The sequence below is a fragment of the Carcharodon carcharias genome, chromosome 31 (genome assembly GCF_017639515.1).
Source record: "Carcharodon carcharias isolate sCarCar2 chromosome 31, sCarCar2.pri, whole genome shotgun sequence".
Taxonomy (NCBI): Eukaryota; Metazoa; Chordata; class Chondrichthyes; order Lamniformes; family Lamnidae; genus Carcharodon; species Carcharodon carcharias.
Window position 1 is genome coordinate 22126475 of NC_054497.1, and position 21349 is coordinate 22147823.

Below are 21349 nucleotides of genomic sequence, written 5' to 3' on the forward strand. Positions count from 1 at the left end.
CATCTCTCTCACACACACACTCACCATCTCTCACACACACACTCACAATCTCTCACACATACGCACACTCACCATCTCTCTTACACACACACTCACCATTTATAATACACAGACACACACCATCTCTCTCACACACACACTCACCATCTCTCAAACACACACACACTCCCTATCTCTCACACACACACACACTCACCATCTCTCTCACACATACACACACACACAAACACCATCTCTATCTCACACACACACACACACACACACACCATCTCTCACACACACTCACACACACACACACGCACCATCTCTCTCACACACACACTCAGCATCTCTCACACACACACACTCAAACACACACTCACCATCTCTCTCATACACACAATCACCATCTTTCACACACACACTCACCATCTCTCACACACACACTCACCATCTCTCATACACACACTCACCATCTCCCATACAAACACACACACCATCTCTCTCACACACACAAACACACAGAATTACCATCTCTCTCACACACACACGCACCATCCCTCATGCACACACCATCTCTCTCACACACATACTCACCATCTCCCTCACATACACACTCACCATCTCTCTCACACACACGCTCACCATGTCTCTCACACACACTCTCACCAGATCTCACAAACACACACACACCATCTCTCATGCACAATTACCATCTTTCTCTCATACACACTCACCATCTCTCTCACACTCACACTCACTATCTCTCTCACACACACACTCACCATCTCTCTCACACACACACTTAACATCATTCACAGACACAAGCTCACTATCTCCCTCACAAACACACACTCACCAGGTCTCACAAACACACACTCACCATCTCTCACGCACAATCACCATCTCTCACGCACACACACTCACCATCTCTCACACACACAATCACCATCTCTCACACATACACACACTCACCATCTCTCATATACACACACACACCATCTCTCTCACACACACTCTCACCATCTCTCAAACACACACACACTCCCTATCTCTCACACACACACACTCACCATCTCTCTCACACATACACACACACACACACACACACACAAACACCATCTCTATCTCACACACACACACACTCACCATCCCTCTCGCACACACACACTCTCCATCTCTCACACACACACACTCACCATCTCTCACACACACACACTCACCATCTCTCATACATACACTCAACATATCTCATACACACACACACACCATCTCTCTCACACACACACTCACCATTTCTCTCACAAATACACACACACACACAAACACCATCTCTCAATCACACACACACTCACCATCTCTCTCACACACACACACACACACTCACCATCTCTCACACACACACACTCACCATCTCTCATACACACACTCAACATATCTCATACACACACACACACCATCTCTCTCACACACACACTCACCATCTCTCTCACACACACACACACACACACTCACCATCTCTCTCACACACACACTCACCATCTCTCACACACACACACTCACCATCTCTCACACACACACACTCACCATCTCTCATACACACACTCAACATATCTCATACACACACACACACACACACTCACCATCTCTCTCACACACACACTCACCATTTCTCAAACACACACACACTCCCTATCTCTCACACACACACACACTCACCATCTCTCTCACACATACACACACACACACACACAAACACCATCTCTATCTCACACACACACACACACCATCTCTCACACACACACACACACACATGCACCATCTCTCTCACACACACACTCAGCATCTCTCACACACACACACTCAAACACACACTCACCATCTCTCTCATACACACACTCACCAACTTTCACACACACACTCACCATCTCTCATACACACTCACCATCTCCCATACAAACACACACACCATCTCTCTCACACACACAAACACACAGAATTACCATCTCTCACACACACACACCCACCATCCCTCATGCACACACACCATCTCTCACACACAAACTCACCATCTTTCTCACACACACACTCACCAGCTCTCACACACATACACTCACCATCTCTTACGCACATTCACCATCTCTCAAACACACACTCGCCATCTCTCACGCACATTCACCATCTCTATCACACACATACTCACCATCTCCCTCACATACACACTCACCATCTCTCTCACACACACACTCACCATATCTCTGACACACACACTCACCAGATCTCACAAACACACACTCACCATCTCTCACGCACAATCACCATCTCTCTCTCATACACACTCACCATCTCTCTCACACACACACTCACCATCTCTCTCTCACACACACACTCACCATCTCTCACACACACACACACTCACCATGTCTCACACACACACACTCACCATCCCTCTCGCACACACACACTCTCCATCTCTCACACACACACACACATACAAACACCATCTCTCAATCACACACACACTCACCATCTCTCTCACACACACACACACACACACTCACCATCTCTCTCACACACACACTCACCATCTCTCACACACACACACTCACCATCTCTCACACACACACACTCACCATCTCTCATACACACACTCAACATATCTCATACACACACACACACCATCTCTCTCACACACACACTCACCATTTCTCAAACACACACACACTCCCTATCTCTCACACACACACACACTCACCATCTCTCTCACACATACACACACACACACACAAACACCATCTCTATCTCACACACACACACACACACCATATCTCACACACACACACACACACACGCACCATCTCTCTCACACACACACTCAGCATCTCTCACACACACACTCAAACACACTCACCATCTTTCTCATACACACACTCACCATCTTTCACACACACACTCACCATCTCTCACACACACACTCACCATCTCTCTCATACACACACACACACACACTCACCATCTCTCACACACACACTCACAATCTCTCACACATACGCACACTCACCATCTCTCTTACACACACACTCACCATCTCTCATACACAGACACACACCATCTCTCTCACACACACACTCACCATCTCTCAAACACACACACACTCACTATCTCTCACACACACACACACTCACCATCTCTCTCACACATACACACACACACAAACACCATCTCTCTCACACACACACACACACACACCATCTCTCACACACACTCACACACACACACACGCACCATCTCTCTCACACACACACTCAGCATCTCTCACACACACACACTCAAACACACACTCACCATCTCTCTCATACACACAATCACCATCTTTCACACACACACTCACCATCTCTCACACACACACTCACCATCTCTCATACACACACTCACCATCTCCCATACAAACACACACACCATCTCTCTCACACACACAAACACACAGAATTACCATCTCTCACACACACACACGCAACATCCCTCATGCACACACCATCTCTCTCACACACATACTCACCATCTCCCTCACATACACACTCACCATCTCTCTCACACACACGCTCACCATGTCTCTCACACACACTCTCACCAGATCTCACAAACACACACTCACCATCTCTCATGCACAATTACCATCTTTCTCTCATACACACTCACCATCTCTCTCACACACACACTCACTATCTCTCTCTCACACACACTCACCATCTCTCTCACACACACACTTAACATCATTCACAGACACAAGCTCACTATCTCCCTCACAAACACACACTCACCAGGTCTCACAAACACACACTCACCATCTCTCACGCACAATCACCATCTCTCACGCACACACACTCACCATCTCTCACACACACAATCACCATCTCTCACACATACACACACTCACCATCTCTCATATACACACACACACCATCTCTCTCACACACACACTCACCATCTCTCAAACACACACACACTCCCTATCTCTCACACACACACACTCACCATCTCTCTCACACATACACACACACACACACACACACAAACACCATCTCTATCTCACACACACACACACACCATCTCTCACACACACACACACACACATGCACCATCTCTCTCACACACACAATCAGCATCTCTCACACACACACACTCAAACACACACTCACCATCTCTCTCATACACACACTCACCAACTTTCACACACACACTCACCATCTCTCACACAAACACACACTCACCATCTCTATCAAACACATGCACTCACCCTCTCTCTAACACACAAACTCACACACTCACTCACCATCTCTCACACACACACACCCTCACCATCTCTCACGCACACAATCACCATCTCTCATACACAAACGCTCAGCATCTCTCCTTCACACACACACTCACCATCTCCCAAACACACACACACTCGCCATCTCTCACACACACACTCACCATCTCTCTCACACACACTCACCATCTATAACACACACACTCACCATCTCCCAAACACACACACACACTCACCATCTCTCACACACACACTCACCATCTCTCACACACACTCACCATCTCTCACACACACACACACTCACCATCTATAACACACACAATCACAATCTCTCACACACTCACCATCTATAACACACACACTCACCATCTCCCAAACACACACACACTCACCATCTCTCACACACACGCTCACCATCTCTCTCACACACACACACCCACCATGTCTCTCACACACACACTCACCAGCTCTCACAGACACACACTCACCAACTCTCACGCACACTCACCATCACTCTCACACACACACTCACCATCCATCTCTCATAAACACTCACTATCTGCCACTCACACACACACTCACCATCTCTCTCACACACAAGGACTCACCATCTCTCTCACACACACACTTACCATCTCTCTCACACACACAAACACTCACCATCACTCTCACACAGACACTCACCATCTCTCACATATACACTCACCGTCTCTCACACTCAAACTCACCATCTCTCACACACACAGACTCACCGTCTCTCACAAACACACACACACTCATCATCTCTCAAACAAACACACACTCACCGTCTCTCTCACAAACATACTCACCATCTCCCTTTCACACACACACTCACCATCTCTCTCACACACACACTCACCAGCTCTCACACACACACTCACCATCTGCCTCACACACACTCACCATCTCTCACACACACACACACACACACACACGCTCACCATCTCTGTCACACACACACTCACCATCTCTCACACTCACCCTCACCATCCCTCACACACACACTCACCATCTCTCATACACACACTCACCATCTCTCACACACGCACTTACCATCTCTCTCACACACACACTCACAATCATTCACACACACACGCTCGCTATCTCCCTCACACACACGCACTCACCATCGCTCACACACACACTCACGAACTCTCTCACACACAAATACTCACCATCTGTCACACACACACGCTCACCATCTCTCTCATACATAAACACTCATCATCTGTCTCACACACACTCACCATTGCTCTCACACAAATAAACATTCACCCTCAGTCTCACACATACACTCACCAACTCTCACATAAACACACACCATCTCTCACACACACACTCACCATCTCTCACACACACACACACTCACCATCTCTCGCACAAACACACACTCACCATCTCTATCACACACACAAACACCATCTCTCAAACACACACACTCACCATCTCTCAAACACACACCATCTCTCTCACACACACACTCACCATCTCTCACACACACACACTCACCATATCTCACACACACACTCACCATCTGCCTCACATGCACACTCACCATCTCTCTCACACGCACTCTCACTATCTCTCACACACACACTCACCATCTCTCTCACAAAAACACTCACCATCTCTCTCACACACACTCCCCATCCCTCACACACACACACTCCCCATCTCTCTCTCACGCACGCACTCACCATCTCTCTCACAAACAAACTCACCAGATTGCACACACACACACGCACCATCTCTCACACACTCTCATCATCTCTCACACACACACTCACCATCTTTCTCACACACACAGTCACCAGCTCTCACACACACACACTCAACATCTCTCACACAATCACTCACCATCTCTCTCACACACACTCTTAATATCTCTCACACACACACTCACCATCTCTCTCACAAAAACACTCAACATCTCTCTCACACACACTCACCATCCCTCACACACACACTCCCCATCTCTATCTCACACACACACTCACCATCTCTCTCACAAACGCACTCACCAGATCGCACACACACACGCACCATCTCTCACGCACACTCATCATTTCTCACACACACACTCACCATCACTCTCACACACACACTCACCATCTCTCATGCACATGCACCTTCTCTCATACACACACTCACCATCTCTCTCACAAACATATTCACCATCTCCCTCACATACACACCCGCCATCTCTCTCACACACACGCTCACCATGTCTCTCACACACACTCACCAGCTCACACAGACACACACTCACCATCTCTCACGCACACTCACCATCACTCTCACACACACACTCGCCATCACTCTCTCATACACACTCACCATTTCTCTCACACACACACTCACCATCTCTCTCGCGCACACACTCACCATCTCTCACACACACACTTACCATCTCTCTCACACACACACACTCACCATCATTCACACACACACGCTCACTATCTCCCTCACATACACACTCACCATCGCTCACACACACACTCACCAACTCTCTCACACACAAATACTCACCATCTGTCACACACACACACTCACCATCTCTCTCACACATAAACACTCAACATCGCTCTCACACACATGCTCACCGTCTCTCTCACACACACAAACATTCACCATCAGTCTCACAAACACACTCACCATCTCTCACACACACACTCACCCTCTCTCTAACACACACACATTCACCATCTCTCACACACACACTCACCATCACTCACGCACATTCACCATCTCTCACTCACACACTCACCATCTCTCACACACACACTCACCATCTCGCTCACACACACACTCACCATCTCTCTCACACACACACTTACCAGCTCACTCACACATAAACACTCATCATCTCTCTCAAACACACCATCTCTCTCACACATGCAAACATTCACCATCAGTCTCACACACATACTCATCTTCTCTCACACACACACTTACCATCTCTCTCACACACACACACGCACCATCATTCACACACACATGCTCACTATCTCCCTCACACACACACATGCTCACTATCGCTCACGCACACACTCACCATCTCTCTCTCACACACACACTCACCATCTCTCACGCTCAAACACTCACCATCTCTCTCACACACACTCACCATCTCTCACACACACTCACCATCACTCTCACACACACACGCTCACCATCATTCACACACACACGCTCGCTATCTCCCTCACACACACACTCACCATCGCTCACACACACACTCACCAACTCTCTCACACACAAAACTCACCATCTGTCACACACACACACTCACTGTCTCTCTCACACATACAAACATTCACCATCAGTCTCACACAAACACTCACCATCTCTCACACACACACTCACCCTCTCTCTAACACACACACATTCACCATCAGTCTCACACACACACTCACCATCACTCACGCACATTCACCATCTCTCACACACACACTTACCATCTCTCTCACACACACACTCACAATCATTCACACACACACGCTCGCTATCTCCCTCACACACACGCACACACCATCTCTCACACACACACTCACCATCTCTCACACACACACACACTCACCATCTCTTGCACAAACACACACTCACCATCTCTATCACACACACAAACACCATCTCTCAAACACACACACTCACCATCTCTCAAACACACACCATCTCTCTCACACACACACTCACCATCTCTCACACAAACACTCACCATCTCTCACACACACACACTCACCATCTGCCTCACATGCACACTCACCATCTCTCTCACACACACTCTCACTATCTCTCACACACACTCTCACCATCTCTCTCACAAAAACACTCACCATCTCTCTCACACACACTCCCCATCCCTCACACACACACACTCCCCATCTCTCTCTCACGCACACACTCACCATCTCTCTCACAAACAAACTCACCAGATTGCACACACACACATGCACCATCTCTCACACACACTCATCATCTCTCACACACACACTCACCATCTTTCTCACACACACACACTCACCATCTCTCACACAAACACTCACCATCTCTCTCACACACACTCTTAATATCTCTCACACACACACTCACCATCTCTCTCACAAAAACACTCAACATCTCTCTCACACACACTCACCATCCCTCACACACACACTCCCCATCTCTCTCTCACACACACACTCACCATCTCTCTCACAAACACACTCACCAGATCGCACACACACACGCACCATCTCTCACGCACACTCATCATTTCTCACACACACACTCACCATCACTCTCACACACACTCACCATCTCTCATGCACATGCACCTTCTCTCATACACACACTCACCATCTCTCTCACAAACATATTCACCATCTCCCTCACATACACACCCGCCAACTCTCTCACACACACGCTCACCATGTCTCTCACACACACTCACCAGCTCACACAGACACACACTCACCATCTCTCACGCACACTCACCATCCCTCACACACACACACTCCCCATCTCTCTCTCACGCACACACTCACCATCTCTCTCACAAACAAACTCACCAGATCGCACACACACACATGCACCATCTCTCACACACACTCATCATCTCTCACACACACACTCACCATCTTTCTCACACACACAGTCACCAGCTCTCACACACACACATGCACCATCTCTCACACAAACACTCACCATCTCTCTCACACACACTCTTAATATCTCTCACACACACACTCACCATCTCTCTCACAAAAACACTCAACATCTCTCTCACACACACTCACCATCCCTCACACACACACTCCCCATCTCTCTCTCACACACACACTCACCATCTCTCTCACAAACACACTCACCAGATCGCACACACACACGCACCATCTCTCACGCACACTCATCATCTCTCACACACACACTCACCATCTTTCTCACACACACACTCACCATCTCTCATGCACATGCACCTTCTCTCATACACACACTCACCATCTCTCTCACAAACATATTCACCATCTCCCTCACATACACACCCGCCATCTCTCTCACATACACGCTCACCATGTCTCTCACACACACTCACCAGCTCACACAGACACACACTCACCATCTCTCACGCACACTCACCATCACTCTCACACACACACTCACCATCTCTCTCTCATACACACTCACCATCTCTCTCACACACACACTCACCATCTCTCACACACACACTCACCATCTCTCTCACAAGCATATTCACCATCTCCTTCACATACACACTCACCATCTCTCTCACACACACGTTCACCATGTCTCTCACACACACTCACCAGCTCTCACAGACACACACTCACCATCTCTCACGCACACTCACCATCACTCTCACACACACACTCACCATTTCTCTCTCATACACACTCACCATTTCTCTCACACACACACTCACCATCTCTCTCGCGCACACACTCACCATCTCTCACACACACACTTACCATCTCTCTCACACACACACTCACCATCATTCACACACACACACTCACTATCTCCCTCACATACACACTCACCATCGCTCACACACACACTCACCAACTCTCTCACACACAAATACTCACCATCTGTCACACACACACACTCACCATCTCTCTCACACATAAACACTCAACATAGCTCTCACACACATGCTCACCGTCTCTCTCACACTCACAAACATTCACCATCAGTCTCACACACACACTCACCATCTCTCACACACACACTCACCCTCTCTCTAACACACACACATTCACCATCTCTCACACACACACTCACCATCACTCACGCACATTCACCATCTCTCTCACATACACACTCACCATCTCTCACACACACACTCACCATCTCGCTCACACACACACTCACCATCTCTCTCACACACACACTTACCAGCTCACTCACACATAAACACTCATCATCTCTCTCAAACACACCATCTCTCTCACACATGCAAACATTCACCATCAGTCTCACACACATACTCACCTTCTCTCTCACACACACACACGCACCATCATTCACACACACATGCTCACTATCTCCCTCACACACACACATGCTCACTATCGCTCACGCACACACTCACCATCTCTCTCTCACACACACACTCACCATCTCTCTCACACACACACTCACCAGCTCTCACACACACACTCACCATCTGCCTCACACACACTCACCATCTCTCACACACACACACACACACTCACCATCTCTGTCACACACACACTCACCATCTCTCACACTCACCCTCACCATCCCTCACACACACACTCACCATCTCTCACACACACACTCACCATCTTTCACACACACACACTCACCATCTCTCACACAAACACACACTCACCATCTCTATCAAACACACGCACTCACCCTCTCTCTAACACACACACTCACACACTCACTCACCATCTCTCACACACACACACCCTCACCATCTCTCACGCACACAATCACCATCTCTCATACACATAACGCTCAGCATCTCTCCTTCACACACACACTCACCATCTCCCAAACACACACACTCACCATCTCTCACACACACACTCACCATCTCTCTCACACACACTCACCATCTCTCACACACACGCACACTCACCATCTATAACACACACACTCACCATCTGTCACACACACACTCACCATCTCTCTCACACATAAACACTCACCATCTCTCTCACACACACAAATACTCACCATCAGTCTCACACATACACTCACCATCTCTCACATAAACACTCATCATCTCTCATACACACACTCACCATCTCTCACAAACACACACTCACCATCTCTCTCACACACACTCACCATCTCTCACACACACGCACACTCACCATCTATAACACACACACTCACCATCTGTCACACACACACTCACCATCTCTCTCACACATAAACACTCACCATCTCTCTCACACACACAAATACTCACCATCAGTCTCACACATACACTCACCATCTCTCACATAAACACTCATCATCTCTCATACACACACTCACCATCTCTCACAAACACACACTCACCATCTCTCTCACACACACACTCACCATCTCTCTCACTCACACACTCTCCATCTCTCACACACACACTCACCATCTCTATCACACACACATTCACCAGCTCTCTCTCACACACACACACTCACCATCATTCACACACACATGCTCACCATCTCTCTCACACACACACACTCACCATCATTCACACACACATGCTCACTATCTCCCTCATACACACACACTCACCATCACTCTCACACACACACACCATCTCTCTCACACACACAAACATTCACCATCAGTCTCACACACACACTCACCATCTCTCACACACACACTCACCATCATTCACACACACATGCTCACTATCTCCCTCACACACACACACTCACTATCACTCACACACACACTCACCATCTCTCTCACTCACAAATACTCACCATCTCTCTCACACACACTCACCTTCTCTCACACACACACTCACCATCTCTCACACAAACACACACTCACCATCTCTATCACACACACACTCACCCTCTCTCTAACACACACACTCACGATCTCTCACACACTCACTCACACACACACACCCTCACCATCTCTCACGCACACAATCACCATCTCTCATACACATACACTCAGCATCTCTCTTTCACACACACACTCACCATCTCCCAAACACACACACACTCACCATCTCTCACACACACACTCACCATCTCTCTCACACACACTCACCATCTCTCTCACACACACACACTCACCATCTTTAACACACACACTGACCATCTCCCAAACACACACACACTCACCTTCTCTCACACACACACTCACCATCTCTCTCACACACACACTCACCATCTCTCTCACACACACACTCATCATCTCTCTCACACACACACACCCAACATTTCTCTCACACACACATTCACCAGCTTTCACAGACGCACACTCACCATCTCTCACGCACATACTCACCATCCATCTCTCATAAACACTCACCATCTGCCACTCACACACAAACTCACCATCTCTCTCACACACAAACATTCACCATCTCTCTCACACATACACTCACCGTCTCTCTCACACTCACAAACACTCACCATCACTCTCACACACACACTCACCATCTCTCACATATACACTCACCATCTCTCACATATACACTCACCATCTCTCACACACACACTCACCATCTCTCACACACACAGACTCACCGTCTCTCACAAACACACACACACTCATCATCCCTCAAACAAACACATACTCACCGTCTCTCTCACACACATACTCACCATTTCCCTTACACACAAACACTCACCATCTCTCTCTCACACACACACTCACCCATCTCTCTCACACACACACTCACCAGCTCTCACACACACACTCACCATCTGCCTCACACACATTCACCATCTCTCACACACACACACACACACACATACACACCCTCACCATCTCTCACACACACACTGACCATCTCTCAAACACACACACACTCACGATCTCTCACACACACACACTCACCATCTCTCACACACACACTCACCATCTCTCACGCACAAACACTCACCATCTCTCTCACACACACTCACCATCTCTCACACACACTCACTATCTCTCACACACACAATCACCCTCTCTCACAAAAACACACTCACACACGCACAAACACCATCTCTCTCACACACACACAAACTCACCATCTCTCACACACTATCTCACCATCTCTCACACACACACACTCACCATCACTCTCACAAACACAAACACCATCTCTCACACAAACACACACCATCTCTCACACACACACACACTCACCATCTCTCACACAAACACACACTCACCATCTCTATCACACAAACACTCACTCTCTCTCTAACACACACACTCACGATCTCTCACATACTCACTCACACACACACACCCTCACCATCTCTCACGCACACAATCACCATCTCTCATGCACATACACTCAGCATCTCTCCTTCACACACACACTCACCATCTCCCAAACACACACACACTCACCATCTCTCACACACACACACACACTCACCATCTCCCAAACACACACACACTCACCATCTCTCACATACACACTCACCATCTCTCTCACACACACTCACCATCTCTCACACACACACACACACTCACCATCTATAACACACACAATCACAATCTCTCACACACACACACACTCACCATCTATAACACACACACTCACCATCTCCCAAACACACACACACTCACCGTCTCTCACACACACACTCACCATCTCTCTCACACACACACTCATCATCTCTCTCACACACACACACCCACCATTTCTCTCACACTCACATTCACTAGCTCTCACAGACACACACTCACCAACTCTCACGCACACTCACCATCACTCTCACACACACACTCACCGTCCATCTCTCATAAACACTCACCATCTGCCACTCACACACACACTCACCATCACTCTCACACACAAACACTCACCATCTCTCTCACACATACACTCACCGTCTCTCTCACACTCACAAACACTCACCATCACTCTCACACACACACTCACCATCTCTCACATATACACTCACCATCTCTCACATATACACTCACCATCTCTCACACACACACTCACCATCTCTCACACACACAGACTCACCGTCTCTCACAAACACACACACACTCATCATCCCTCAGACAAACACACACTCACCGTCTCTCTCACACACATACTCACCATTTCCCTTACACACAAACACTCACCATCTCTCTCTCACACACACACTCACCATCTCTCTCACACACACACTCACCAGCTCTCACACACACACTCACCATCTGCCTCACACACACTCACCATCTCTCACACACACACACACATACACACACTTACCATCTCTCTCACACACACACTTACCATCTCTCACACACACCCTCACCATCTCTCACACACACACTGACCATCTCTCAAACACACACACTCACGATCTCTCACACACACACACACTCACCATCTCTCACACACACACTCACCATCTCTCACGCACAAACACTCACCATCTCTCTCACACACACTCACCATCTCTCAGACACACTCACTATCTCTCACACACACTCACCATCTCTCACAAACACACACTCACACACGCACAAACACCATCTCTCTCACACACACACAAACTCACCATCTCTCACACACCATCTCACCATCTCTCACACACACACACTCACCATCACTCTCACAAACACAAACACCATCTCTCACACACACACTCACCATCTCACTCACACACACACTCACCATCTCTCTCACACACACACTTACCAGCTCACTCACACATAAACACTCATCATCTCTCTCAAACACACCATCTCTCTCACACATGCAAACATTCACCATCAGTCTCACACACATACTCACCTTCTCTCACACACACACTTACCATCTCTCTCACACACACACACGCACCATCATTCACACACACATGCTCACTATCTCCCTCACACACACACATGCTCACTATCGCTCACGCACACACTCACCATCTTTCTCTCACACACACACTCACCATCTCTCTCACACACACACTCACCAGCTCTCACACACACACTCACCATCTGCCTCACACACACTCACCATCTCTCACACACACACACTCACCATCTCTGTCACACACACACTCACCATCTCTCACACTCACCCTCACCATCCCTCACACACACACTCACCATCTCTCACACACACACTCACCATCTTTCACACACACACACTCACCATCTCTCACACAAACACACACTCACCATCTCTATCAAACACACGCACTCACCCTCTCTCTAACACACACACTCACACACTCACTCACCATCTGCCTCACACACATTCACCATCTCTCACACACACACACACACACATACACACCCTCACCATCTCTCACACACACACTGACCATCTCTCAAACACACACACACTCACGATCTCTCACACACACACACTCACCATCTCTCACACACACACTCACCATCTCTCACGCACAAACACTCACCATCTCTCTCACACACACTCACCATCTCTCACACACACTCACTATCTCTCACACACACAATCACCATCTCTCACAAACACACACTCACACACGCACAAACACCATCTCTCTCACACACACACAAACTCACCATCTCTCACACACCATCTCACCATCTCTCACACACACACACTCACCATCACTCTCACAAACACAAACACCATCTCTCACACAAACACACACCATCTCTCACACACACACACTCACCATCTCTCACACAAACACACACTCACCATCTCTATCACACAAACACTCACTCTCTCTCTAACACACACACTCACGATCTCTCACATACTCACTCACACACACACACCCTCACCATCTCTCACGCACACAATCACCATCTCTCATGCACATACACTCAGCATCTCTCCTTCACACACACACTCACCATCTCCCAAACACACACACACTCACCATCTCTCACACACACACACACACACTCACCATCTCCCAAACACACACACACTCACCTTCTCTCACATACACACTCACCATCTCTCTCACACACACTCACCATCTCTCACACACACACACACACTCACCATCTATAACACACACAATCACAATCTCTCACACACACACACACTCACCATCTATAACACACACACTCACCATCTCCCAAACACACACACACTCACCGTCTCTCACACACACACTCATCATCTCTCTCACACACACACACCCACCATTTCTCTCACACTCACATTCACTAGCTCTCACAGACACACACTCACCAACTCTCACGCACACTCACCATCACTCTCACACACACACTCACCGTCCATCTCTCATAAACACTCACCATCTGCCACTCACACACACACTCACCATCACTCTCACACACAAACACTCACCATCTCTCTCACACATACACTCACCGTCTCTCTCACACTCACAAACACTCACCATCACTCTCACACACACACTCACCATCTCTCACATATACACTCACCATCTCTCACATATACACCTCACCATCTCTCACACACACACTCACCATCTCTCACACACACAGACTCACCATCTCTCACAAACACACACACACTCATCATCCCTCAGACAAACACACACTCACCGTCTCTCTCACACACATACTCACCATTTCCCTTACACACAAACACTCACCATCTCTCTCTCACACACACAAACACCATCTCTCTCACACACTCTCACCACCTCTCACACAAACACTCACCAACTCTCTCTCACACACACTCACCACCTCTCACACACACACACTCACCATCTCTCTCACACACACAAACACCATCTCTCACACAAACACACACCATCTCTCTCACAGACACACACTCACCATCTCTCATGCACACTCACCATCACTGTCACACTCACACACACCATCTCTCTCTCATACACAGACACCATCTCTCTCACACACACTAACCATCTCTCTATCACACACCCACTCACCATCTCTCTCACGCACACACTCACCATCATTCACTCACACCTGCTCACTATCTCCCTCACACACACACACTCACCATTTCTCTCTCACACACACATACACAAACACCATCTCTCACACACACACACACACACACACACACTCACCATCTCTCACAGACACACACTCACCATCTCTCACGCAGACTCACCATCACTGTCACACACACACTCACCATCACTCTCACACACACACTTACCATCATTCACACACACACGCTCACTATCTCCCTCACACACACACACACACACACCATCACTCACACCCACATTCACCATCTCTCTCACACACAAACTCTCACCATCTCTCTCACACACACTCACCATCTCTCTCACACACACAAACACTCACCATCGGTCTCACACACACACTCACCATCTCTCACATAAACACTCACCATCTCTCACACACACACTCACCATCTCCCACACACACACTCACCATCACTCTCACACACATACTCACCATCTCTCATACACACACAGTCAGCACCTCTCTCTCACACACACTCACCATCTCTCTCTCTCACACACACTCACCATCTCTCTCACACACACTCACCATTCTTCTCACACACATTCACCATCTCTCACACACACACACACACACACACACACTCACCAACAATAACACACACCATCACCATCTCTCACACACACACACACTCGGCATCTCTCACACACACACACTCACCATCTCTCAAACACACACACACTCACCATCTCTCACACACACACACTCACCATGTCTCTCACACACACACTCACCATCTCTCTCTCATACACAGACACCATCTCCCTCATACAGGCACTCACCATCTCTCTCACAGACACACTTACCATCTCTCTCACAGACACACACTCACCATCATTCACACACACACGCTCACTATCTCCCTCACACACACACACTCACCATCGCTCACACACACACTCACCATCTCTCTCACACACAAACACTCACTATCTGTCACACACACACACTCACCATCTCTCCCACACATAAACACTCACCATCTCTCTCACACACACTCACCATCTCTCTCACACACACAAACACTCACCACCTCTCACACACACACTCATGATCTCTCTCACACACACACTCAGCATCTCTCTCACATACACTCACCTTCTCTCTCACACACACTCACCATCTCTCTCATACACACACTCCCCATCTCTCACACACACACTCAACATCTCTCTCACACACACACAATCGCCATCTCTCTTTCACGCACACACTCACCATCTCTCACACACACACACGCATCATCTCTCCCACACAAACACTCATCATCTCTCTCACACACACACTCACCATCTGTCTCATACACAAACTCTCACCATCTCACACACACACTCACCATCTGTCTCACACACACTCACACTCACCATCTCTCTCACACGTTAAAAAAATCTGTCACACACACTCTTTCATACAACTCTCTCACACAAAAGTACACACTCTCTCAATCATTCTCTCTGTCACTCAAACACTCACCCTCTCTCTCACATACACATTGAACCTCTCTCACACAGTTACCACCTCTCTCTCTCACAAAAACACTCGCAGACACACACTTTCTCTCTCTCACTCTCACGTACACACTCTCTCTCACACACAATCCCACTCACACACATTCACCCTGACTTTCTCTCACACACTGACACACACTCTCCCTCTCTCTCCCTCCCTTCATCCCCTTCTCTCCCTCCCTCCCTCTCTCCCCTCTCTCTTCTGCACTCTCCCCCTCCCTCAGCCCTTCCTGTCCTTCCCACCCTCCTTCTTTCTCACCCTCCCTCTCCCTCTCACCCTCCCCATCTCTCTCTCCCTTTCTCTCTCTCTCCCTCTCTCACAGATACAGCCGGGACCCCTTTATCTGCACTGATCCATCACCATCTTGGTTTCCCTCTATTCTGTCTCTCCCATGCTACTGCTCCAGCCCTTCCAGTCTTGGGATTTCTCTCTCGCGTCCTTCCTGCTTCTCTAATCATAGATTCTATCTTTGGAGGAGCAGCAAGGTCAGGAGAGACAGGATCTGATTGGAGAAGCAGCTCGCTGCTCTTTGTTATCCGCTCCCTTGTATTTTGAACCCTAATCCACTGCTACAAACTCACAGATACCCACACACCCCCCCACACACATACCCACACACACCCCCCCAAACACATACCCACACACTCCCCCACAGAAATACCCACACACACCCCCACAGAAATACCCACACACCCCCCACTGAAATACCCACACACACACCCCCATGGAAATACCCACACACCCCCCACAGAAATACCCACACACACCCCCCCCACAGATATACCCACACACACCCCCCCACAGAAATACCCACACACCCCCCACTGAAATACCCACACACACCCCCCCCACAGAAATACCCACACACCCCCCCACAGAAATACCCACACACCCGCCCCCACAGAAATACCCACACACACCCCCACAGAAATACCCACACACACCCCCACACACATACCCACACACACACCCCCAAACACATATCCACACACCCCCCCACAGAAATACCCACACACACCCCCACAGAAATACCCACACACACACCCCCATGGAAATACCCACACACCCCCCACAGAAATACCCACACACACCCCCACAGAAATACCCACACACCCCCCACTGAAATACCCACAGACACCCCCCCACAGAAATACCCACACACCCCCCCACAGAAATACCCACACACCCCCCCCACAGAAATACCCACACACACCCCCACAGAAATACCCACACACACCCCCACAGAAATACCCACACACACCCCACAGAAATACCCACACACCCCCCACTGAAATACCCACACACACCCCCACAGAAATACCCACACACACCCCCCCACAGAAATACCCACACACACCCCCACAGAAATACCCACACCCCCCACAGAAATACCCACACATACCCCCCCACAGAAATACCCACACACACCCCCCCAAACACATACCCACACACCCCCCCCCACAGAAATACCCACACACACCCCCACAGAAATACCCACACACACCCCACTGAAATACCCACACACAACCCCCCCACAGAAATACCCAGACACACACCCACACACATACCCACACACCCCCCCCACAGAAATACACACACACACACCCCACTGAAATACCCACACACACCCCCCCCCCACAGAAATACCCACACACACCCCCACAGAAATACCCACACACCCCCCCCCCACAGAAATACCCACACACCCCCCCACACACATACCCACACACACACCCCCAAACACATATCCACACACACCCCCCACAGAAATACCCACACACACCCCCACAGAAATACCCACACACACACCCACATGGAAATACCCACACACCCCCCACAGAAATACACACACACACACCCACACAGAAATACACACACATACCCCCACACATACCCCCACAGAAATACCCACACAACCCCCCACAGAAATACTCACACACCCCCTCCCACAGAAATACCCACACACACCCCCCCACAGAAATACTCACACAACCCCCCACAGAAATACTCACACACTCCCCCACAGAAATACCCACACCCCCCCCCACAGAAATACCCACACACACCCCCACAGAAATACCCACACCCACCCCCACAGAAATACCCACACACACACCCCTCACAGAAATACCCACACATACCCCCACAGAAATACCCACATATACTCCCACAGAAATACCCACACATACCCCCACAGAAATACCCACACATACCCCCACAGAAATACCCACACATACCCCCACAGAAATACCCACACACACCCCCACAGAAATACCCACACACACCCCCAAAGACACAGCCACACCCTCCCCCCCCCCCCCCCCACAGAAATACCCACACATACCCCCACGGAAATACCCACACATACCCCCACGGAAATACCCACACATACCCCCACAGAAATACACACACACACTCCCACAGAAATACCCACACACCCCCCCCACAGAAATACACACACACACACACCCACAGAAATACTCACACATACTCCCACAGAAATACCCACACATACCCCCACAGAAATACACACACACACACCCCCACAGAAATACTCACACATACTCCCACAGAAATACCCACACACACTCCCACAGAAATACACACACACACTCCCACAGAAATGCACACACACTCTCCCACAGAAATACCCACACATACCCCCACGGAAATACCTACACACACCCCCACAGAAATACCCACACACACACCCCACTGAAATACCCACACACACCCCCACAGAAATACCCACACACACACCCACACACATACCCACACACCCCCCCACAGAAATACACACACACACACCCACAGAAATACCCACACACAACCCCCCACAGAAATACCCACACACCCCACAACGGAAACACCCACACAACCCCCACAGAAATACCCACACACACCCTCCCACAGACA